At 42.3% G+C, this 26,331-nt stretch overlaps 1 long non-coding RNA gene across 1 annotated transcript in view; it reads left to right on the top strand.

Annotated features, from left to right (window-relative positions):
• Positions 1–26,331, top strand: part of LOC308184863 — a 473,467-nt gene that overhangs the window by 369,349 nt on the left and 77,787 nt on the right. The window contains exon 4 of the long non-coding RNA XR_013942968.1: positions 11,624–12,648. This is a non-coding gene — a long non-coding RNA (uncharacterized lncRNA). The remainder of the gene's footprint in view (positions 1–11,623; positions 12,649–26,331) is intronic.

Genomic DNA, 26,331 nt, shown 5'->3' with positions numbered 1-26,331 from the left:
GCTTTTTTTCCCCAATCTCAGAAGATTACGCAGTTCATGTGACTTTGACACACTGTTAAAATTATGTGAGGCTGTAATTGAGGAGTGTGCTTTTATTAAATTATTGTTTCTGCGTTCCCATTCATTTCCGCCCAATGATACCATATGTGAGGCTGTTGCGTTGATTTTTCATTGTTTCAGAGCACTCACAAATGTCTCCAGAGAGACATCCCTCCACAAAGAAGCATCTCATGGAGTAAATGCCCAGAGCAGTTTCCCTTTGAGCAGATATTCATTCATCAGTACTGAGATGTGTGCTGGGGTCCCTTGGAATACACATGCAAGAACAAAGTCATGTTCAAGAACATAGTAAGAAGGAATCTACTTCACTGACAACCTGTCCTGGTTTCAGTTAGGACAGAGTTAATTTTCCCTCATAGTAGCTGGTAGGGTGCTATGTTTTGGATTAGGATGAGAAGAGCGCTGATAACATGCTGATGTTTTAATTGTTGCAGAGCAGTGTTTACACCAGGCCAAGGACTTTTCGGCTTCTCGCTCTGTCCTGCCAGCGAGCAGGCTGGGGGTGCAGCAGGAGCTGGGAGGGGACAGACCCAGGACAGCTGACCCAAACTGGCCAAAGGGGTATTCCATACCATCTGACGTCATGCTAAACAATATATAGGGGTGGCTGGCCGGGGTGGGGGGCGGGGCTGCTCGGGGATAGGCTGGGCATCGGTCAGCGGGTGGTGAGCAATTGCATTGTGCATCACTTGTTTCATACACACTATTATTAGTAGTAGTACTATTATCATTATTATTATTATTATTATATTCCTGTGTTAATAAACTGTCTTTATCTCAGCTCACCGGCTTCACTTTCCCGTTTCTCTCCCCCATCCCAGAGAGGGAGGGGGGAGGGTGAGCGAACAGCTGTGTGGTGTTTAGCTGCCGGCCGGGTTAAACCACAACACAACCCAAGTGAAGCATGGAGTTACTGTTCATACAAGTCTATGCAAATGTATGAAACGAATCCTATTTGGCTAATATCCAGCTGTATATTTTAACTACCAAACAACTCCTTTCCCATTAGAGGGTATAGTCATCACCTCTGCAAAGCTTGAGTGTCACTAGAGGCGCTAAAAAGAGACCAGCTGAGCTTCTCTTCTGTTTCCTTGAGACGTGTGATGCTGTGAAAAAACTACAGGCAGTGTGAGCTGGTGTTTGAACAGAGCTAACAGCGCCATGAATTAAAACGCAGCATTTGTTTTAGCTCTTGTGCTGGAAGTCATCACATAAAGAGGAAACCCACAATGGTAAATGGACTCCTTCTGTGTAAATTACTATGGAAAGGGGAAAGAATATTAAAACCTGATAGCAGTTTGGGATAGCATCGTCAAAATGGGACACTGTCTGGTCAGATTACAGTACCAGCCACGTGAACCATAGACTCATTTTCAGGTCATCTCCAATCTGTGCTGCATATCTTCTGCGGGGTGTTATTAGTTCATGATAATCACACTCACTGCAGTTCCTTTCCTGCTATTATAAAAATGCTTTTATGTTGGGTAGATGTGTTATTTATAATGTGTCGGGAGGAAATGAAGTTGGTAGTTCTGAATGTTGAACAGCAGTTGGAGCTGAGCTGCACAGTTCCAGGTCCAAAGAACTCTGTCTCCTGTTTCATAATAATAATAGTGATTTATTCCCTGTGCTATTAAGCTGTTTGAATGACTCCATGTAGATCTTCGGGCCAGCATTTTATTTCTGTCATCTAAGCTAAAGCTGTAATAGCAAGGGCTGACATTTTCTTTTCCTTCTTTTCTCTTTCTTTCTTTCTTTTTCTTTCTTTCTTTCTTTCTTTCTTTCTTTCTTTCTTTCTTTCTTTCTTTCTTTCTTTCTTTCTTTCTTTCTTTCTTTCTTTCTTTCTTTCTTTCTTTCTTTTTCTTTCTTTCTTTCTTTCTTTCTTTCTTTCTTTCTTTCTTTCTTTCTTTCTTTCTTTTTCTTTTTCTTTTTTCTCTTTTCTCTTTTCTCTTTTCTTTCATTTTCTTTCTTTTTTTCTGTCTCTTTTCTTTCTTTCTTACTTTTCTTTTGCACTTTTCTCACTTTCCCCATGTTAAATGAGACAAAATGTCCTATTGTTATGTGCAGCAATTCTCATAATTGTACATCATTTAAAGCACTCAAGGTGTTGTGCTGCAACTGAACGTATCACTTTGAATTCATCCCATTTAGTTTCACACCTATGAGGGACTACACTGATGTGATTCTGCCTATCATTTTACCACTTTTTTCTCTATTTGGGATGTATGTCTACCTCAAAAATACAACAAAATGATAGGAAGCATCTTTCTGTGCAAAATTTAAGACAATTTACATAACACTGAATCTTCTAGAGAGGTCCCAAATTATGTTTTCCAAATATTGAATATCTTTGTAATAGTCAATAGGTTCAAATATAAAATAATTTCTAGAAAACAAGATTGCAACTTTTTACTTAACAGTGAAATACCCTGAGTTTAAATTTCTAACTTTTTACTGAAAAATAAAGTTCTTTGACAATAATACTGGTAGGTTCTCCTCATATCAGGTATAATGTAGTATTTAATTTTGAAGTGTTTACAGAATATTTATGAGGATATTAAGAAAATATAAAAAGCCAAGCTAAAAATGTTTAATTCTTTTCCCCAGAATCTAACTTCTTACTTTCAGCTACAGCTGTAACTAAACCTGGGTGGCATTTTCTGCCTCAGTGCTTTTTATTTCTTTTTTTTTTTTTCCACTGGGGGGGAAAAAAAAGGAAAAAAAGAAAGTGACACTTATGAATACTATAAACGCCTGATAATTTTACAGCTTTTTTTCCTTCTAAAAGTGAAAAAATAAAGCTATCAAGCAATCTTAGACAGGTCATTCTGTACATGTTTTCTAATGGTTGAAATGAACTTTTGGGTTCAATATTTATACATTTATAAATCTAAAAGATAAAAAAAAAAATCCACAAAATCAAGTCCTTGGATTTTTTTCAAAAGGTTGCTTTGTTTTGCTTTTTCCTTCATCCACAACGTACAGAACTTGTGCTCACATTTGAGTATCAGTCAATCCTATGCATATTTGGTAGGCTTCAGCTCATCTTAACTTCAAAGGCAAGATTCAGTTCACAAGTTAAAAGTCTAAATGAAAGTGTTTTTATGTACATAAATAAGTTTGTGTTTCAGTAAGCAAAGGTCTGGGGTTTCATTTGGTTGCCCAAACTCTGTGAGAAGGATCTCATGGTGATATCTGGAGATACAAGTGGTACAGTTTCCCCTTTTGTAAGAAATGGCTTCTCCATAGCAAAGGAATACAAATTGCTTCATTCTTTCAATGTATATGCCACCAAACATGCAATGAAATTCCTTAAATTATGATAAAATTGCTCATTTCCTGAAGTGAACACAACAAACTAACAGACACAGCAATTTTTAGTAGATTTTGATTCAATTCAATTTTCCAGATGTTCGCCTGTAATCAGTTTAGGAACTCAAATCTCAGAATAGTGCTATTCACACAACAGCTGTTACAAATTTTGTTTTGAATCACACCAATCTAGGATTGGATTTGTTTACAGGCAGCCTCAGTGTTACATGAGGAACTGAACGATTACATTAAAAAAAAAATGTTCTGACCATTTAAACAGTTTTGTTTTTATATTATAGCCCCGTTTTCAAGTTTGCTTTTTTTTTCATGAATTGATGGACTTATTTTTCTTCACCATTCAGTGAATTTTGTTATTGAATTTAATTTTTTTTCAGCCAGTTTCCTAATACAAGCGTATTTGAAGAAAATATTAGAGTAGCCATAACATCAGCTCTCTCTTACTGAGGGCCTAACTTCAGCTCTCATATTGAAGACATAACTCCATTATTCTTGTTGCATCCCCATATTGAGGACAGGCTCCCTTCTTATACCATTCGCTCCACAGCAGTACTTTTCCACTAACTCTTCATTGGTCAACAACTTTGCCCGGCAACAGCAAACACCCAGCAACTTCCATGCCTTAATGGCTGGAGAACAAGCAGTCCGAGACAGCAAGGCGTCTCCTGAATCACCCTTCTTTGTTCCCTCTAAACTCTTTACATTCCTGATGGCCTCATCGTTAAGAGTCCGATGTTATCACCAACCATGGGGCTTGTCGACCCCCATGGCCACACTCCCACACCAGAAAACCTACTTTTCTGGTATTCTCTGCTCTGTAGAAGGTCTGCTGAAGGGTGGCAGACCCCCCCCCCCCCCCCAACCTGCTTGTTTATTTTGTCAGCATGGGAAGAAACCGTGGCAATGCACTGTGAGCTTAAATGCTTTTCACCCCAAGAATGTCAACCAAATTGGTTAAATCCACTACGATCCCAAGTCCCCTTCAAGATACTTCACGCACAGTCCCCTTCAAGACACTTCAACATCTAAATCACAGCTCAGGCCACACTCAAAATCCACATAATCAAAATTGGCCACATAATCAAAATTGACCTCCCAATAGAAATCTTGCCAGCTCTGGTGTACAGCCTAATTTGACAGGACTTATATTACATGTACAAAATGGTTATTTTGCCCATATGATTGGTGTGTGCATTTACCATCTACAACAGCAGCTGAGTGATTAGTGGGTGTAATGTAAGGGATGTATTGAAAAATCTCTGACATGAATGAAAAACAAACCCTGATAGATGTCAACGGGGTTTTTTTTGATCAAATTCAAATCCTGTTCATTCACCAAAAAGGGTGTCCAAATTTTCAGGATTCCTCAGTGTATAAATTCACTTGAAAATCAGACATTGTGAGGGTATTTAACAAGTAGCTGGGAAAGGGAGATTTTAGTCTGATGTTATGGACACCTCTTCTTTAAATAGCCATTCAATAGTTCAATGTCTCCATTTCCCCTCATGTAATAGGGGTACTTCTTGGTATTAATAACTACTTCTTCTGCTTACACATAACAAAAGAGTTTTTAATCACTGTAGTAATCTCTCTCTTTGAAATGAACATATATTGATCTTTGGGTAAAATTGGAGCAAGTGGAGGTAAAATCTAGAATATAAAAGTACCATCTGGATTCTTATTGAAAACAATAAGGATCCTTATTGAAACCATCATATTAAAGTTTCCAGTTGTTTATTTCTTTTTACAGGAGCACCTTATTTTATGTCTTGAATACTATTTCTCTAAATAATATTGCGCTGTGCAAAGTGCCATTATGATTTCCAACATTCATTTCCAGAGGGGCTCCTGCTAGTCCGTAGCTATAACTATGATGAAAAGGGGCTGTGGACAGCCCGTCGCAATAATGCCATCTCCTCATCTATCAACCCAGCAGATTATATGAGTAGCATCTCCTTAGAACACAAACTCAGAGATATAATAATCAATGAGATCTGGCATCCTGAGTGCCCACATGAATCCATTGCTATAAACGATGCTACCAAAGTTGTTGATGTAAACTACAAAATCCACAGAACTGTAGATGGCAGGCCTGAGATCAGGAAAAAAAGGAATTAAAGATTTACTAAATGTGACAGTGATGGTCTCTGGTTTTAAAGTAATATATGCCATTATAGTGTATGTTTTGGAACAGCCTGCTTGTTTTATGCTGAGATTTCACAATGAAGGAGTCAGATCAGAGACAGAAACAACCATGTCTTTCCCACATTGCTTATTCCTCCATTGATTCAGTTCAGCTATTGACAGTGTCTGTATGTGAGATGGAACAGGAAACTGAGCTTTCTTCCTCTGATTCTGAAACAGGATTTTTTATTATTGTGTTATTGTTGTTTGCAGTACTGAGGTTTTTTGACCCAGACCAGTTTCTTCCTACAATGTGACTGTAGAAGCAAGCAGTCTAAGGCAGAAAGGAGCAGCTGTAACTCCTCAGTCTAATATTCCCTCCAGGCCTCTCTGATCAAAGACCTACAGAACATAGAATTTGGTCTGTTCCTAATCAACTTAAGATTCAAATTGTTCTTTGTAGGCCTCTGTCACTCTGCAATGACTCTGAAAGAGACCAGTGACAACTGGGATCTTAATTTAGAAATGGCTGTTAGGGACCTTAATGACTGAAATGAATCTAGACTTCAGTCAATGATACTGAATCTTCTCGACTTACTGAAATTCTGGAAATGGGATCTTGAGGTTTGGACAGAGCTAGCTTAATTAGCAGTAATAAAGATAATAGCATTCACCCATTGGAAGGTGATAGGCTGACTATATTGTTATCATAGAGGAGACAGTAACTAAATTATAATGAGTAACTTAGTATGAGTTTGACCATCTGCCCTGTGGTATGTTTGTTTCCCTTATAGGCATGTCCAATATTTTGTCTTTGTGTTCCTGAAAACCTATAGTTTTCATTCAATTGTCTAAACAAAGCGGGCACAAGAGATTATAAAATTACACAGAGTGCCAATTTGTGAAGAAAAAAAAAACCACAACTCTTAGGTTTTAGAGTTAATCTCTTAGATTAACTTCATTGTTGTTGACTGTTGATGTATGCTAGAGTGTTGCATACCCTTCAGCACATCATGAAATAACATCAGAAGCAAGGTAGGTGATGATCTCAGATTTGGTCCTATCCCAACCTTTAACTTGGGTTTGTCTCAAGATACTCTGATTTTCTGCCTGCACTGATCCAGCCCTGTTTCAGCAGAAGTATATGCACCGCAGTGCTGCCCATCACTGTTGAGGGCCATATGAATTTGCTTTAGTATGGCACCCACTGTCCTCAGAGATACAAATACATCCTGCAGTGTTTTATCTGTAAAGCAGTTTTCAGACCAATAGCTCATTCACTGACCAACATTGCCTTTCATAAGGAGCAAAATATTAGAAGGCATTTCAGCCTTGGCTTCACAGTCTAATATTAGATAAGAATATTTAAAATGCCGAGGAAAGGATTTTGTCCATAGTCTGAGGTCAGGTTTTGAAATCTTTGCAAACTCTCTCTCCGGGGAGGCTGTGTAGAGAGAGAGACACCCTTTTAGCTCACCCTTGAATGCACTTTGAACAAGCAGCTGCTTTTACTGTAAGCATGTTATTAATGGTCTCTTTTCAAAAGCAGAGATAGTACCCTGGAAAATGTTCTGTTGATTTCAGCTTTCCTGTAGGCCCCCTTTAAGTATTGAAAGGCTGCAATGAGGTCTCCCCGGAGCCTTCTCTTCTCCAGACTGAACATCCCCAGCTCTCTCAGCCTTTCTTCATAGGAGAGGTGCTCCAGCCCTCTGATCATCTTTGTGGCCCTCCTCCGGACGTGTTATAAAACAGGTCCACATCTTTCTTGTACTCGGGACCCCAGACCTGGACGCAGTACTCCAAGTGGGGCCTCACAAGGGCAGAGTAGAGGGGGACAATTACCTCCCTTGACCTGCTGGCCACACCTCTCTTGATGCAGCCCAAGATACGGTTGGCCTTCTGGGCTGCAAGCACACACTGCTGGCTCATGTCCAGCTTCTCATCTATCAGAACCCCCAAATCCCTCTCCGTAGGGCTGCTCTCAATAGGTTCTTCTCCCAGTCTGTACTCATGCCTGGGATTGCCCAATCCCAGGTTCAGCACCCTGTACTTGGACTTGTTGAACCTTATTTGGTTCACGTGGGCCCACTTCTCAAGCTTATCCAAGTCCCTTTGGGTGGCATCCTTTCCTTCTGTTGTATCGACTGCACCACTCAGCTTGGTGTCATCTGCAAACTTGCTGAGGGTGCACTCAGTCCCATCATCTAGGTCATTGATGAAGATATTGAAAAGCACCGGTCCCAAGACAGACCCCTGAGGGACACCGTTTGTCACCGGCCTCCATCTGGACATAGAGCCATTGACCACTGCTCTCTGGGTGCGACCTTCAAGCCAATTCCTTATCCACCAAATGGTCCACCCTTCAAATCCATATCTCTCCAATTTAGAAATCAGGATGTCATGTGGGACCATGTCAAAAGCCTTGCAGAAGTCCAGGTAGATGACATCATTTGGTCTTCCTTTGTCAACTGATGATGCTGTCACTCCATCATAGAAGGCCACCAGATTGGTCAGGAATGATTTGCCCTTGGTGAAGCCATGCTAGCTGTCTCGGATCACCTCCTGGTCTTGCATGTGCCTTAACATTGCTTCCAGGAGGATCTGTTCCATGATCTTGCCAGGCACAGAGGTGAGGCTCACCAGTCTATAGTTCTCCGGGTCTTACTTCCTACCCTTTTTAAAAATGGGAGTGATGTTTCCCTTTCTCCAGTCACCGGGGACTTCACCTGACTGCCATGACTTTTCAAATATGATGGAGGGTGGCTTGGCAGCTACATCAGCCAATTCCCTCAGAACCCTGGGATGGATGTCATCAGGCCCCATAGACTTGTAGCTGTTCAGTTGCATCAGGAGGTCCCAAACCTGCTCTTCACTTACAGTGGGAGGGACTCTGCTCCCCCAGCCCCCGCCTAGAGGTTCGAAGACTTGAGAGATGTGGGAAGCCTGACTGCCAGTGAAGACTGAGGCAAAGAAGTTGTTAAGTACCTCAGCCTTCTCCATGTCTGTTGTTACCAGTCCTCCATCTACATTTTTCAGAGGTGGTATGCTCTCCTTAGTCTTTCTTTTCTGGCCAATGTACCTGTAGAATCCCTTCTTGTTATTTTTTGCGTCCCTTGCCAAGTTTAGCTCTGTCAGTGCCTTGGCTTTCCTGATCCCATCCCTGAACATCCCAACAGCATTTCTGTACTCCTTCCAGGGCACACGGCCCTGTTTCCAATACCTATGCAGTTCCTTCTTTTGCCTAAGTTTGACCAGAAGGTCATTGCTCAGCCATGTCGGTTTCCTGCCTTCCCTGCTTGATTTATTGCACATGGGGATGGAGAGCTCTTGCGCTCTAAGAAAAATATCCTTAAAGAGTTGCCAGCTCTAATCAGATCTTCTTTCCCTAAGGACAGTGTCCCACAGGATCTCATCCACTAATTCTTTGAATAACTGGAAGTTTGCTCTTCTAAAGTTGAGGGTCATGATTTTGCTCTTTACCAGGCCCACATCCCTCGAGATCACAAACTCAACCAGGGCATGGTTACTGCAACCCAGACTGCCTCCGATCTTAACTTCTTTAATGAGGTCATCCACACTGATGAGCACCAGGTCCAGAAACACTTCTCTGGCTGGTTTGTCTAATACCTGGATGTTGTGGTTTAAGCCGGCTGGCAGTTAAACATGCTTACCACCAATAGCTGAGACACTGGTTTATACAGGTGGGGAGGAAAATAAACTCTCTTTAAGTTGGTGGAACTCTTCAGAAAGTTTCTCCAAAGTATTCTCTTTTAGTTGATGGACGCTTTCAGAAAGTTTCTCCACAGCCAAGACGCAGGCCTGTAGGTAAGAGGAGAGACTTTCTTCCTACTGCCGGAGTTGTTCAGCCACTTCATCCACTGTGGGTTCCTCATCTTCTTTCCAGGCCATTATTGCCAGTGAGCTGGTATATGATGATGGTGCACTCCGTACAAACTTCCTCCACGTGGGTCGTGTTCATTTGACTTCATCTGGATCTGTGGATATTTGTCCGTTGTCTAGGTCCCTATAAATCACCTCCCGTATGGCTAATTCCCTCAGGTACTGAATTCCCTTCTCCATGGTGGTCCACTTGCCTGGTAGACATACAAGTTCTTCCTTGAAGGGATACCTTTCCTTCACAGCTGACAGGAGACGCCTCCAGAGGCTGTGGGATCGTGCTCCATCTCCAATTGCTTTGTCAATGCCTGCATCTCTAGCAAGGGATCCCAGCCGCCTGGCTTCCCTGCCCTCTAATTCCACACAATTGGCTCCGATGTCCCAGCACCAGAGCAGCCAGGTGACAAGCTGCTCACCTATGCAGCGACCAAAATCTTTTCGCACATCTCATAGCTCACGCTGGTATAGGGTTCGGGTAGTTACTGTTGATTTTTCAACATCCTCATCTTCATCCTCCTGCATCTCTGATGGCCCAGCCTCGTCTTCTCTATACCTAGACCTAGCAGAAGACTGGCTGCGTTCTAAACGACCTGAATCTCTATACCATTTTTTCACCTTGTCTACAGGGGCAACTTGCACTGCTACAGCTCATTTCTCTGACCCAGCTACAGGAGCTGGAGCGGCTGCGGGAGATGGAGTGGCTGCAGGGGCTGGAGCGGCCATTCGGCCTGTCACTAGGTTGATAGTAGCATCGATTGCAGCTCGATAGGCATAGGCCAGACCCCTGCACACTACAGTGATTTGTGTCTCTTTGGAACTGCCAGAGTCGTGACACCCTTTTTTCAAGCATTCTACCAGTTTTTTAGGATTTTGCAGTTGTTCAGGGGTGAATGTCCAAAACACTGGAGGTGCCCACTGCTCTAGAAACCCACCCAAATCCTCCCACACTCCCTGCAACTCGCAACTATCCCGCCTCAAGACAGATCTCCGGATGAGATTCCTAAGTAGTTGTTTAACCTTAAACAAAACCTGAAGCGCATTCAGGAGACATAACAACAAGAACATGCTGGTCTGAGTATCCCAAGGATATTCAACATCTTGGAGAACCACCGTAACTAGCTTGGAGGATAAGAGGGTGGTGAAGGAGAAAGGGAGAGTGAACAGGTAGGAAAAAATATCTTCCCCTGTCCCCTCCACAGATTGGCTCCCTGACAAAAAAAGGCAGTAGGTGTAATTGCTAATAGTTTCCGAGATATGGTTTCCAAAGTATAGAGTCGACGACAGTGCTGAGTACAAATACCAGGTTAGAGTCATGACCAGAAATCTCATCATTTCATAAGCCATTGTTACACCGCACAGTACCGTAACAATCTTAAACCAGGGCCCGGAAAGGATAAACAGCGCGACAGGGAGCACATACAGAAAGTAACGCACTATAAAACTCAATGTGGAAAACAGGCACAGCAGACTTGAGATTAAGGCAATCAACATCGTGACTAGCAACTATTAAGCAGGTCCAATACTTATACCAATTTTAGTTTAACACACTCTGGTCAAATATGTTGATATCTCAACCCTTCGTGCCCCACATTGGGCGCCAAAAGGACTGTTGTGGTTTAACCCGGCTGGCAGCTTAACACCACACAGCCGTTCGCTCACCCTCCCCCCTCCCTCTCTGGGATGGGGGAGAGAAACGGGAAAGTGAAGCCTGTGAGTTGAGATAAAGACAGTTTATTAAGACAGGAAAATAATAATAACAATAATAATAGTAATGATAATAGTATTACTAATAATAATGTGTACGAAACGAGTGATGCACAATGCAATTGCTCACCACCCGTTGACCGATGCCCAGCCTATCCCCGAGCAGCCGGTCCCCCCACCCCGGCCAGCCCCCCCATATTAATTGTTTAGCATGATGTCAGATGGTACGGAATACCCCTTTGGCCAGTTTGGGTCAGCTGTCCTGGGTCTGTTCCCTCACAGCTCCTGCTGCACCCCTAGCTTGCTCGCTGGCAGGACAGAGCGAGAAGCTGAAAAGTCCTTGGCCTGGTGTAAACACTGCTCTGCAACAATTAAAACATCAGCATGTTATCAGCACTCTTCTCATCCTAATTCAAAAGATAGCACCCTACCAGCTACTAGGAGAAAATTAAGTCTGTCCTAATTGATACCAGGACACTGGATGAGGAAGTTGTCCTCAGTATGTTAGTGTTGGGGAGAATCGAATGGATGTTTTACTAATGTCTCTTAGGTGATGGGACATACAGTATAATTAAGCATTGCCAAATGTACTTACATTATCAATTAATCTATGTACACTGGAAACTTAGGGAGTACACTGAACATTCAAATGAATCGTTGAAGGGGAACCCTGGGAGGGAACAGGTACAACCTGACCTTGGATAAGGGCCTGGAAATGCTGAAATGAGTTGAAGCAGAACCAAGGAGCGGAGGGAGCATGCGTCGAGTGAGAAAGGTGAAAAGTTTAGTGGAGAGGAAGACTCCTTACTTCATCTGGACGACCACCTGGACGACCACCAGAGTGCGCCACGCATGTGCAAAGGGGAGGGGAGCTAATTAGAATGGAATGCGAGGCTGATGTTGCAACCTGTAATGAATATGTATACCTTACGTAATGTTGAATGTATAAATAATGGCTGGGAAGTAACGGGACTTGAAGCCAGATTTGGGCACCTGCCCCGGCTTCCAGCGCTGAATAAAGCACCTTCATATAATCACTTGGTGGTTATGTGGTTGCTACGCTAACATTTTGGCGACCCAGATGGGACGGCGTGGGCACTGCTGAGGCGGATCGTGTCTCGGTTTCGCTCCAGCCGGCACCGAGGGATTCTCGGGGAGCAGTCGACCACGACCGACCTCCGCTGCTCACGACGTACCACTGGAGCGGTAAGCAAAGGTGCTTTCAACTTTGGGTATTCGGTACCGATTTGGTTGGGAAAGCCTGCCGGTCAGACGCGGCGAAAGCCACGCTCGGTTGGGCAGGGAGCTCCCGGGGTAAGCCTAGGCGCTGTCCGTTAGACAGAGCGAAAGCTCTGCAGGTTCGGCATTGGTGGTTTGGTATTGGTAATTGTATTGGTTTGTGCTGAAGGGTCAGCACCTGGTATTATTGGTATGTGGTAAGCACGCTGCTGCTCCGGCAGCTTCTGGGAGAGCGTGCTGCTGCTCCGGCAGCTTCTGGGGGAGTGTGCTGCTGCTCCGGCAGCTTTTGGGTTTGTATCATAAGCTCAAAATGAAAAAGATCAAAGGAATTCTGGGAAAAGATGTACCTATCCCGCGGACATCCCCACTGGGGTGTTTGCTAGCACATTGGAAAGAGGGAGGTTTTGGTCAAGAAATGCGGAAAGGAAAGCTGATTGATTATTGTAATATTTGGTGGCCACAGTATAAACTAGAGGACCAAGAAACTTGGCCTGAGAATGGAACATTGCAATATAATACAATTTTACAATTAATGCTATTTTGTAAGCGGGAAGGAAAATATGATGAACTGCCTATGTGGAATTATTCTTTTATTTGCGCCGAAAGCCTGAATGGCAGCATGCTTGTGGAATAATGGTGCTTGAAGTTTCAACTGAGGAACGTTGTTGTGCATGTACTAAGGAGGGACGCTGTATACAGCATCAGGCAATAGAGAATAATAAGTATTATGGGGAAATGAATAATGGAAATATTGATTTGGAAGTTGCGCCGTCGGCTCCGCCGGGAAGAGCCAGGACAGGGAGGGAAAAGAGAAAAGGAAGATAGCAGTAGTGATGGAGAATCCCCGACTTTAGTCTCCCCTGTGTCACATAGGACCCGGCAACAGCGAAGGGCAGGAGAAACTATAAATGAACAGAGAGGGAAAATAATCGCTCCCCTCAGGCAAGGAGTGGGGACAGAAGGACCGGTATATGTTAAGGTGCCTTTTTCAGCTGGGGACTTAATGATATGGAAACAAGCAGCCGGCACCTACAGGGAAAACCCAGATAAAGTAGCCAGGGTAATGAAAATGATAATTAAAACCTAAAATCCCGATTGGGATGATCTCCAGGTGATCCTGGATACTTTGATGGACTCGACAGAAAAAGACATGGTATTGTGGGCAGCCAGAGAGAGAGCCCGAGAAGATATACGAAATGGATTAGTGCTTGGAAATCTAGATCAAAACTTCCCCACTGAGGATCCCCAATGGGATTATAACACAGGGGATGGAATAAGGAGGCTGAAGAGATATCAAGATTGGGTACAAGTCGGGGTACAGAATGCCATGCCCCGGACCATAAATTGGTCAAAATTGTATAATGTCAAGCAAGAAAAAGCGGAATCACCTTCCGCCTTTTTAGAGAGATTGAAAGAAACTGCTAAGAAATATACAGATTTAGACGTAGAGACTGAGCAAGCTAAAGCTCAATTGGCACTCATTTTCCTGGGACAAGCCCAAGAGGATATTAGGAAGAAATTGCAAAAGTTGGAAGGTGCAGATTTGAGAAATTTGGATAGGCTGTTGGAAATAGCCTGGAAAGTGTATAATAACAGAGAAAAGGAAACGACAAAAAGGCAACAAAAGAACTTATTAGCAGTAATTCAAGGGAGAGAACATGCAGGATTAAGGGGCAGGGGAAGAGGAAATATTAATGGTCGAGGTAGAGGAACAGGGAGAGGCTACCCGAGCTCAGGGGGAAACCGGCTGGGTCTTAACCAATGTGCCCATTGTAAGGGGGAGGGTCATTGGAAAAACGAGTGCCCTCTCCGTGGACAGCTGATCGTTGGTGGGGGAAATTCGTTCCGAAACCAAGAAGCAGCTAAGGCGATGGTTCTGGGGGAATATAGTAGCTGACTAGGAGATCCGGTAGCAGAAACTAAAGAGCCCTTAGTAAAAATTCAAATAGGAAATAAGGAAGTAAAATTTTTTAATTGATACATGGGCCACATATTCAGTACTCAATAGATTAAGTGGTAAGATAGGGGAAAGTAAAACTACTATTGTAGGTGCCACCGGGAAGGAGGAAATACGGCCGTTCTTACAACCCCTTGATTTACGGTTTGGAGGTAAAGAAATTACGCATGAATTTTTATATGTACCAGAATGCCCTATTCCTCTTTTGGGACGGGATTTGTTAACTAAACTAAATGCTACCATAATGTTTGAAGATGGAGAATTGATTATGAGAATCCCGGAATCAAAAGTGGGACAAATATTAATGACTAAAGAGAAGGCTGTTCCTCATATACCAAAAGAGGTAGAAAATGCAGTAATGCCTACGATTTGGGAAACGGACGTGCCCGGAAAATCAAAAGTAGCCCAGCCAGTAAAAATTGAACTTAAGGAAGGGGCCCGACCGGTACGGATTAAACAGTACCCGTTGAAGTTAGAAGCTAGGCTAGGAATAGTAAAGATTATAGATAAATTTCTTAGCTACCACATTCTGGAGGAATGCAAATCTGAATATAATACCCCAATTTTCCCAGTAAAGAAACCTAATGGGGAATACAGGCTAGTGCAGGACCTTAGGGCAATAAACGAAATAACAAAAGATATTCACCCAGTGGTGGCTAATCCTTATACATTGTTAACATCTGTAAAAGAGAAATATAAGTGATTTACGGTAATTGATTTAAAAGATGCCTTCTTCTGCATACCCATTGACAAGGATAGTAGAAAACTCTTTGCTTTTGAATGGGAAAATCCACGGAACGGACGAAAGATGCAACTGACCTGGACAAGATTGCCTCAAGGATTCAAGAATAGCCCGACCCTCTTCGGCGGTCAACTAGCTAAAGAAATAGAAGATTGGATTAACCAAGGGCAGATTCAGGTACCAAAGGATCGATACCTGCTGTTACAATATGTAGACGATATATTAATAGCTACCGAAGGAGAGTCAGAATGTATTCAGGTAACTATTGATATTTTGAATCAATTGGGACTAAATGGGTACAAGGTTTCTAAACAAAAGGCACAAATCGCGTGCACAACAGTAATTTATTTGGGATGTGAAATTTCTCAAGGACAAAGAAAATTGGGAGTTAACCGAATACAAGCTATTTGTGAAATCCCCGAGCCGCGAAATTTGCATGAAGTACGGGCTTTCCTAGGTATGGCCGGGTGGTGCAGACTGTGGGTAATGGACTATGGACTCATAGCAAAGCCCCTCTACGAAACCCAAAAGGCCTGTACATTTACCTGGGGAAAGCCACAACAAGAGGCCTTTAAGAAATTAAAGGAAGCCCTGATAAAGGCGCCTGCCTTGGGCTTGCCGGACTTATCAAAGGACTTCCAGCTGTTTGTGCATGAGAGACAACGATTGGCATTAGGAGTACTGACCCAGCGACTTGGGAGCTGGAAAAGACCTGTGGGGTATTTTTCTAAACAATTGGATGCGGTAAGCGCTGGATGGCCCTCGTGTTTAAGGGCCGTGGCAGCCACAGTCCTTTTAATACAGGAAGCCAGGAAGCTCACATTAGGGAAACGAATTGAGGTGTTCGTGCCACATATGGTGACTACGGTATTGGAGCAAAAGGGGGGCCATTGGCTATCGCCCAGCCGAATGATGAAATGTCAAGCTATACTAACTGAGCAAGATGATGTAATCTTAAGAACTACTAGCTTATTGAACCCAGCAGTGTTTCTAGGAACAACTACGGAGGAAGGAGACCTCAGTCATGATTGCGTGGAGATCATCGAACATACCTATGCCAGCAGAACAGACTTAAAGGATCAGCCTCTGGGGAGACCGGATTGGGAACTTTTCACGGATGGAAGCAGCTTTGTGGAAAATGGGACTCGTTATGCAGGTGTCCTGGTTCCAGTTAGGACAGAGTTAAGTAGCTCATAGTAGCTGGTAGGGTGCTATGTTTTGGATTAGGATGAGAAGAGCGCTGATAACATGCTGATGTTTTAATTGTTGCAGAGCAGTGTTTACACCAGGCCAAGGACTTTTCAGCTTCTCGCTCTGTCCTGCCAGCGAGCAGGCTGGGGGTGCAGCAGGAGCTGGGAGGGGACAGACCCAGGACAGCTGACCCAAACTGGCCAAAGGGGTATTCCATACCATCTGACGTCATGCTAAACAATATATAGGGGTGGCTGGCCGGGGTGGGGGGGCCGGCTGCTCGGGAATAGGCTGGGCATCGGTCAGCGGGTGGTGAGCAATTGCATTGTGCATCACTTGTTTTCTTACACATTATTATTGTTAGTACTATTATCATTATCACTATTATTATTATTATTGTTATTATTATATTCCTTATATTCCTTATATTATTATATTCCTGTCTTAATAAACTGTCTTTATCTCAACTCACTGGCTTCACTTTCCCGTTTCTCTCCCCCATCCCAGAGAGGGAGGGGGGAGGGTGAGCGAACGGCTGTGTGGTGTTTAGCTGCCAGCCGGGTTAAACCACAACAGCAGGATACGCGGTAACTACATCAAAGGTAGTGATTGAGGCAAATTCCCTACCTCCGGGGACTTCAGCCCAACGAGCAGAAATAGTCGCCCTGACACGAGCCCTGGAACTAAGCGAGGGTAAGAACGTGAATATTTGGACAGATTCAAAATATGCATTTGGGGTAGTTCATGTACATGGGGCATTATGGAAAGAAAGGGGAATGCTATCCTCACAAGGGACTAATATAAAATACCAGGAAGAAATATTGAAATTAATAACAGCTGTACAGAAACCCCAACAGGTGGCCATAATGCATTGTAAAGCTCATCAAGGAGGGGTGTCAGAGATTGCAGAAGGTAACAGACTGGCAGATTTGACGGCCCGGAAGGTTGCGCGTGAAGTATGGAAAGTAATGGTTCTAATTCCATCAAAGGTAGGCCTCTCTTGTTTTAAATTACCTAAAGACCCAAAGTATTCAGCAGAAGACGAGAGACTTGCGAATTTGATGAAGGCCCAGAAGAATCCTGACGGATGGTATGTGACTACGACAGGACAACTCATAGTGCCTCCTATAGTAATGCGAGAAATCTTACAAAAAAACCATAATGAATGTCACTGGGGTGCAGGAGCAATGGTGACCTATTTGAAACGAGGTGTCATCTCGGTACACATGTTAACAATGGCAAAGTCAGTAATGTCAAAATGTGAGCTTTGCTTAAAGAATAATCCGGTAGCAAGGAAACATGCTGAGATGGGAAGAACAAGAGCTGGAATAGAGCCTGGAGATTACTGGCAAATAGACTTCGTGGAACTGCCTAAAGCAAGAGGTTATAAATACCTATTGGTAGGGGTTGATACTTTTTCAGGATGGCCGGAGGCCCTTCCCTGTCACACCAACCAAGCAAAGGAAACGGTAAAATGGTTACTACGGGAAATAATCCCTAGATTTGGTGTACCGTTGGGTATTTCTTCAGACAGGGGACCACATTTCATTGCCAATGTGGTTAAGGAGGTTAGTAGGTTACTGGGAATTACCTGGAACTTACATACCCCATGGAGGCCTCAATCTAGTGGTCAGGTAGAGAGGATGAACCAAACTTTAAAAGGACAATTAAGCAGAATCTGTCAGGAAGCTAAGATACAGTGGCCACAGGCCTTACCAATAGCCTTGCTAAGAATTAGAATAAAGCCAAGAAGTGGGATGTCAGTAAGTCCCTATGAAATCGTGTATGGAAAACCTTATGAGTCTCCTGAACCGAACCCGAATATGCATGTTACCGGTACACACAATGTATATAATTATGTTTTAATAGTAATGAAAATGCTTGCTCTTGGTATGAGTGAAGTATTTTCAAAGGGGGGAAATGTTAGTGTTGGGGAGAATCGAATGGATGTTTTACTAATGTCTCTTAGGTGATGGGTCATACAGTATAATTAAGCATTGCCAAATGTACTTACATTATCAATTAATCTATGTATACTGGAAACTTAGGGAGTACACTGAACATTCAAATGAATCGTTGAAGGGGAACCCTGGGAGGGAACAGGTACAACCTGACCTTGGATAAGGGCCTGGAAATACTGAAATGAGTTGAAGCAGAACCAAGGAGCGGAGGGAGCATGCGTCGAGTGAGAAAGGTGAAAAGTTTAGCGGAGAGGAAGACTCCTTACTTCATCTGGACGACCACCTGGACGACCACCAGAGTGCGCCACGCATGTGCAAAGGGGAGGGGGGCTAATTAGAATGGAATGCGAGGCTGATGTTGCAACCTGTAATGAATATGTATACCTTACGTAATGTTGAATGTATAAATAATAGCTGGGAAGTAACGGGACTTGAAGCCAGATTTGGGCACCTGCCCCGGCTTCCAGCGCTGAATAAAGCACCTTCATATAATCACTTGGTGGTTATGTGGTTGCTACGCTAACAAATACACTCCAGGAGTCTCCTGGATTGCTTACTGCCTTCCGTGTAGCTTTCCCAGCAGACATCTGGGTGATTGAAACATTCTACCACATATTTTTATATGATAATATTCTTGCAGAAGAATCCGCAGTTAAGAAATTGTGAACAACTTGAAATATAATTTCTTTTTTTGACTTTGGTTACAGTTGCTCTTAGTTAATTATGTCACATAGAGTAAAGCATGTTTCCAAACATTTTTGCTTGTTGCCTAAAAAGAAGTCTTGACCACTAGTTTAGAAACCTCATAATTGAGAATCCAAACGACACAGCAACCACATTGAATTATATGCTACATTAACACCTGGAGAGGGCTTGATCATGTCATCTGCCCATGAGTGAATTTCAGAGCTACTGATACTTTAAAAGTCTGAGCTACAGAAATTGTGGGATGGTGTGAGAGGTTCTGCGGGAATCATACGGGCATGGGCATAGGAGGGAAGAGAAGGGAAGGGAAGGGAAGGGAAGGGAAGGGAAGGGAAGGGAAGGGAAGGGAAGGGAAGGGAAGGGAAGGGAAGGGAAGGGAAGGGAAGGGAAGGGAAGGGAAGGGAAGGGAAGGGAAGGGAAGGGAAGGGAAGGGAAGGGAAGGGAAGGGAAGGGAAGGGAAGGGAAGGGAAGGGAAGGGAAGGGAAGGGAAGGGAAGGGAAGGGAAGTGTTTTTGTATTTGTGGAAAGAGGATTTAGAATAGATCATAAATGTTTTAACAACTTCTAATCCCAAAACCCATATAAAAGAAGAAAATATCTTTTGATATTTTAATCAAACTCCAGAATTCTGAGAACTCATGATTTTTTAATGGTGATAACTGCAAAACTCTACCTCTAAATAAATTGTATGATTTTTTCAGAGACAGTCAGTAGAGAAAATAGCTACTATATATACTAGAAGGTGTAAGATATGAGCAAGAAGCACATCTACCTACTAAGCCAGAAACTGTATTATGCATAAAATTTACACAACATTGATAACGATACCCATTTGACAAATTCTGTGGTTCCCTAACATCGCTTGTGTTGCACTGATCACAGAAAATTAAAGTTCTTAATTGGAAGCCAAGACACAAATTTAAGTATAGGTAATGCTGCTTGAAAATTCTGGTTTAACTTTCCAAACTCTTTTTAACCAAGAACATCAATTTCTCCTTTCGCGTGTCATTAGCTGTAGGAAATGTATCAACCAACTGAAAAAAATGTCCATGAGGTGCAGTCTTTGTGTTTTCAATCCTTTGCTCATAAAGACTTAGAGATTTATCTGATGGATGCTTGCCTTCTTTAACAGGCTATGGTTACCAGTGATAGCTTCGACAAGAGAGCATTTTTATTTCAAAACTATGTCCTACATAAAAGTTGGCAATAAGAGAAAGTATTCTATAGAATATGACTCCCCTATGGATTCCTCATTCACATACTGACATTTTTTACATGTCAGTTACGCTCAAGCGAAGGTATTGTATTAAAAAAAAAAAGAGACAAAGGGAAAAGAAGGAAGGTGAAAATAAATAAATAAAGAAATAACAAAAACAAAACACCTTTAAAACAAACTCAGGTAGCTTCCAGTCAAAATAAGCATTTCACGTGTTCATCTCATTTTGTGAGAAAAAGTAATGAGAAATTGATTCAGATGTAATACATAAAAAAGGTCTATGTGAATTAGGTAGCCTGACACAGGTATGAAAATTCAGTTCCTTAGCAACAATCACTGTTTAGAGCCCATTTCCTTTGCCATGCATACGCTCTTTCCAACTTGATCTCGCTTCTTAAATTTGTTCCCTCGCTTCACTTTTGATGTGGATGTTTATGTCCATACCTGTAAACTGCCTCTGTTCTCACTCTCTTGCCTTCTCTTAACAAATCCATAAAAACAAATTCTCCTCTTAACAAGTCAAGTTCTAACTTTAACTTATCAGATTTTTAATTACATTTTCTGTTGAAATGCAATCCTGCCCATGAGACAGGGAACAAGATAAAGGATGTTGATTCCTAGGTCTTAGCTAGCACAATTGTATGTTAATGGCCCAAAGATAAAGGAACAAAAGGCTGTATGCACAGACAATGGCACCAGCAAGAACTGGATTTGTGGCGTAATGACCACTGCTTTCATCTGAGAACTCTTTGTCATTCCTCAACTGTTGCGAAAGGACTACACGGACACCGGGGTTCTTTTAGGATCAGTAACTGCTACTTCTTTATTGGTGACATAACATCAGCTCTCTCTTACTGAGGGCCTAACTTCAGCTCTCATATTGAGGACATAACTTCATTATTCTTGTTGCATCCCCATATTGAGGACAGGCTCCCTTCTTATACCATTCGCTCCACAGCAGTACTTTTCCACTAACTCTTCATTGGTCAACAACTTTGCCCGGCAACAGCAAACACCCAGCAACTTCCATGCCTTAAGGGCTGGAGAACAAGCAACCCAAGACGGCAAGGCGTCTCCTGAATCACCCTTCTTTGTTCCCTCTAAACTCTTTACATTCCTGATGGCCTCATCGTTAAGAGTCCGATGTTATCACCAACCATGGGGCTTGTCGACCCCCATGGCCACACTCCCACATGGCTTGACTGCTGAAGTCTGTCAAAGACAGGAAAGGCCAGAAGATTAGCGGTGAGGAAGACTTCTGGCCTTTAACAAAAGACCACCAGAGTATGCGGGAGGACCACCCAAGGACTCCAGTACACATACAAATAGAGATGGGAACCTACGTTAATGATTCTTCGGAGACCTGATGAATATGCAAGAGACTTATGGGAAATTAAATTAATATGTTTTTGTCCCACTAATATAAGCACACTGCCAGTAACCGTTGGTGAGCAAGTTAGGTGGAGCTATCCCCCTTGTGCCTGGTGTGTGTGTGCAGTGCCGAATAAACATACCTGCTTTATAACTATTCCAAGGTTATAGAGCCTGATTTCTGCAAATCAACTATTTGTTTTACTTTACTTTATATTTGCCTGTGTCCATTCAGTCTTCCTCCAAAGAATAAACTCCTGGCATAACTCCTGGTATCTCTTTTCTTTCTGACTCTGACTTTTCTGACTTTGAAAATCTTATAATTTCTATTTGCAGGTGTCAAAGCTGTAAAAAAAATTGTCTTAAATTGTGAATACATATTATAGACATCTGAATGTATATATATTTACATGGGGTGAGTGCCCAAAATGAACAAAGATCACTGCTGGGTGTAGATAGCAAGTAGCAGTTTTCTGCCTGAGTTCAAAAGTGGTTCTGGTCACTCTTGCTCCCCAATCCTCAGGCCTATCCCCCTCTTAAATTTACACAAGAGTTGAATCTAACCTGTGTTCAGCTGATATATCCCCTTGCCATCTAAATTTTACCAGCCATATCAATATAAACCATCTGGTGTTTTCTGTAATTGATGGAGATGCAGGATGAACTGACCTGCAGAGTACTTGCCACCTTGTCTGCAGCTGGTACAAGACAATCAGCATAAGTGAGATGCTTGCTGAAAGGCAGATAAAGCATGTACTAACCTTACAAATGGCCTCTGCTAAATACAAGAAAGCTCAGTGGCTTGTGAAAACAAACGACAAAACCAAACTATCACCACCACCAAACAGTAATAGTCTACAAGGTTTAATAAGTTGGCAGACAAAAAGAGGGGTGAAAATTAGGCCAGCTCCATGGCCAGCACAGCTTCTTAACTGGGAAGAAAAAATAATACCGTTTTATACCTAGAATTGGATTATTTATGTGTCACTCACCACACATTTCCACGTTTGCACAGAATTATCTATCTTCTCTTGGTAATTAGAGATTCCCTGCTTGGAGTCTAAGGTATCCACAGTCTAATGGCATTATGAAAAATGGTTTAAAAAGATGTTAAAAGGATGTTTTAAAAAGCCCAGGAGTCAAGTTCTGATCCCCATTTGACACTATTAAATTATAAGGCAGCATCCTGGAAATATCTGTGAGCTAACATAATGTTTAAGAGAAAGCATGGACTTTGGTTTCTTAGTCATGAGATCATTTAGCTTACAAACTGGGGAGTTGAACATGCTTGTAAAAATCAAGCAACTAAAGGATCACATGAACAGCCACTTGACTGCATGTTTCTTTGATAAGAAGAGCAGAAAAAATTATATATATATATAAGAAGTAGAACAAGACTTCAAAGATTCCTAAAGTTTCTAAAATATGACACAGAAGAGACCTTGGAGAAGCCAGGAGATCAGAAAGGGTCAAAGGAAAAGTCTGCAGAACATTTCAGAGGCTGAAATCATGAGATGTTTCTCAAGGAGAGGAAAGCTACCAGCTTAGGGAATGGCTGGGAAATACTGATACGTGTTCAAGTTACTAAGACCTATTTCTTCATTGAAGAAAGGCAATAAAACAGGAAAGGGGCCCTTGAAGAGGATTAGGTTACAGTATGCTAAACCCAAGAATACAAGAGTCATATCCAGGTTAGCTCTAAAAGTGAGGTGTTATTAAGAACCTAAAATCATACCCATACAAAAGAAACACACTGAGACATTGGGACAGCCTTTCATCTCCTTCACAGGCTCTTTGCTATCACTTTCTGATATAAAGAGCATATACACCTTTAATATCATCTCTATTGAAAATTCCTATATATTTTTAATAAATAATAAATTCTATCAGACTACTGATTTTATATATAAAATTGCAGTGAGTGTGCATTTTTCCATCTACATCCATAAATTTTATCCCCAATAATATATACGTCATATGCATTTCAGCTTCTGAAACTGAGCAGAAATGCCACTGTGGCTTTGGAATACGGGGAAATGCAATGAAACTGACCAAACCTGGCAGGTGTTAATAAATACTAGCAAAGAAAATAAGCATATTTGTCACTGAAAATGTGCATTTATGTCGAATTCAACCATTTCAAGTTATTATTCTAATAGAGTTCCAAAAATCATAGTTAGAAGGCTTATTTGTAGGGATTTGGAGGGGGTGTAGACTGGATTAATACATTTTAGGAAAAATTCAAAATTAAGAAAAAGTTCAGAAATGATTTAGCCATTTAAGATGTGTTTGAACACTTTAGTTAAAAAAAAAAAAAGAAATAATACCTGGCATTTATAAGTTTTTTTTTTGAATGTGATATACAGAAATAGACCTCTCTTGTTTATGTTGCAGTGCCTGTTAATCTACAAGAAGAAATTCTTAATCCTCTTAAAATGCTTTCCAATAATGGATGGAAAGTGAAGTGTAAGGATGCTGCCTAGTCCAAATGTTGTCCCCAAAGTCATCCTCTATTCTCCAGTATATATGTTTCCATTTAGATAATTTAATTAGGGGAAAGGGAAAGGGAGGGAGAGGGAGAGGAGAAGGTTTATCCAAAACCTTCTCAGATCTTTGAAATCTTTTTACTAATTAACCACAGAATATTTTGTATCAGGCCTCTAAAGGTTCAACACAGATTCTTAGATCAATAATTACAGTTTGCATATAAAAACAAATGAAAGATTAAGAGGACAGTTCAGCTCATCAAGTAAAGGAGGCATCAGAGCACATTATCAAATCAATGGCACTAGTGTGGTTAATCACTTCCTTTGTTTTCCTAATGCAAGAGATAACTGCAAAGAAGGACTTTTTTCCAAGCACAATGCACAGCTAACTTGCATTTTATACCATTAAGTGCTCGCAGATGCAAACATAAATATTACATAATTCTTACAGAACACTTTTCATGAGGATATCTCAAAAGTGCTTTAAAAATGAAATAACAGCATCCATTTCACTGCTAGAAATCAAGGCAAGGGGAAGCAAAATGACTGACAACACACAGAAGCCCTGGAAGAAAATCAAGATTTCCTGATTTCCTTTTCACAGAATCACAGAATTGTAGGGGTTGGAAGGGACCTCAAGAGATCATTGGGTCCAACCCCCCTGCCAAAGCAGGTTCCCTAGAGCAGGTTGCCCAGGTAGGCGTCCAGACAGGCCTTGAATATCTCCAGAAGAGACTCAACAACCTCCCTGGGCAGCCTGTTCCAGTGCTCCATCACCCTCACTGTGAAGAAGTTCTTTCTCATGTTGGTGTGGAACTTCCTGTGATCCATTTTGTGGCCATTACAGCTTGTCCTCTCCCCACAAACCACTGCAAAGAGGTTGGCCAAATCCCTCTGTCTCCCACATTTAAGGTATTTGTAAACATTAATAAGATCCCCCCTCGGTCTTCTTTTCTCAAGGCTGAACAGACCCAGGTCTCTCAGCCTTTCTTCACAGGGAAGATGCTCCAGGCCCCCTATCATCTTTGTGGCCCTCTGCTGGACTCTTTCCAGGAGATCCCTGTCTTTTTTGTACTGGGGAGCCCAGAACCGGACACAGTACTCCAGGTGAGGCCTGACCAGGGCAGGGTAGAGGGGGAGGATCACCTCCCTTGACCTGCTGGCCACGCTCCTTTTAATGCATGCCAGGATCCCATTGGCCCTCTTGGCCATGAGGGCACACTGCTGGCTCATGGCCAACCTGTTGTCCACCAGGACCCCCAGGTCCTTCTCCTCAGAGCTCCTCTCCAGCAGGTGTTCCTTCCCAGGTGCAGGACTCTACACTTACTCTGTCCAGGTCTCGCTGAATGGCAGCACAGCCTTCTGGCGTGTCGGCCACTCCTCCCAGCTTTGCGTCATCGGTGTTATAAGTGAGACCATACAAATTTCTTGGTCTATCAGAAATATTTTATTAATTAAGTAAGCAGGCACAAGCAAAACAGCGCCGGGCGGCTGGGGAGTCTCCGCTCCACCACAGCACGCAACTTTCCCTTTTCAGTGTCGCCGTTTTATAGCATCCAAGTTTCAGCTTGTCAGGACTTGTTGAACCTTCTGAAGCTGCGCAGTTCGTTGTTGGGGGTCGTTGTTTTTCTTTCAATGATCATGCGTTGTGCTCGTGTTCAAGGGGGAGGGTAGTGAAGCGGGAAACAGTATTTCACAGAGTCTTTGTTTTACCAAGGATGTTTATCCAACACCCCCTCCCCACTATCTACTTGCTTAGTCTTCCCCCTTAACAAGGTCGTAAATTGCAAAACCTTATCTTCTCAGCAGATTCTCTGAATTCCTTTTAAAGACAATGAACAAACACCCGCTAATTTATCACAATCCCTCCTTTTTCTTTTTCTAACATATTTTGTTCATTGATGAATTTTTGAAGCACTTGTTTGCTCAATATTAAAGTTTCTGCGTCATCCTCCTCCTGTTCAAGAGATTCATATTTTGCACGCACAAGCATAAGGTGAGCTGCCTCTAATCGTTTTTTTTCTGATATAGATTGCTTGATACGGGCCAAATCCTCATCTACAGCAATGCGTAGAGAGGTAAATTCTTGGCTTTCTTTTACCAGAGAGGTAATTACAGTTCTGGCTCCTGCAGCCCCCAGAATCATCAGAGTGGCTAAAGTAACAGCCGTAATAGGCTCTCTCTTCCTTAAGTGTTTTTTTTGCAGTGTTCCTCACTTCCTTAACTGTTTTTTTTGCCATAGCATGTTGGATGTACATATACTCCTCAGAATGGTAAAGAATCCTAGGTATAATTACTACCTGTACACAAAAATCATGAGACGAGTTGAACAATTTCAAAGCTAAGCAT

The sequence above is a fragment of the Anser brachyrhynchus genome (genome assembly GCF_964034855.1).
Source record: "Anser brachyrhynchus genome assembly, chromosome: W".
In the NCBI taxonomy this organism is placed as follows: domain Eukaryota; kingdom Metazoa; phylum Chordata; class Aves; order Anseriformes; family Anatidae; genus Anser; species Anser brachyrhynchus.
The sequence above is the reverse complement of the archived record's forward strand: the minus strand, read 5'-3'. Positions and strand labels throughout refer to the sequence as shown.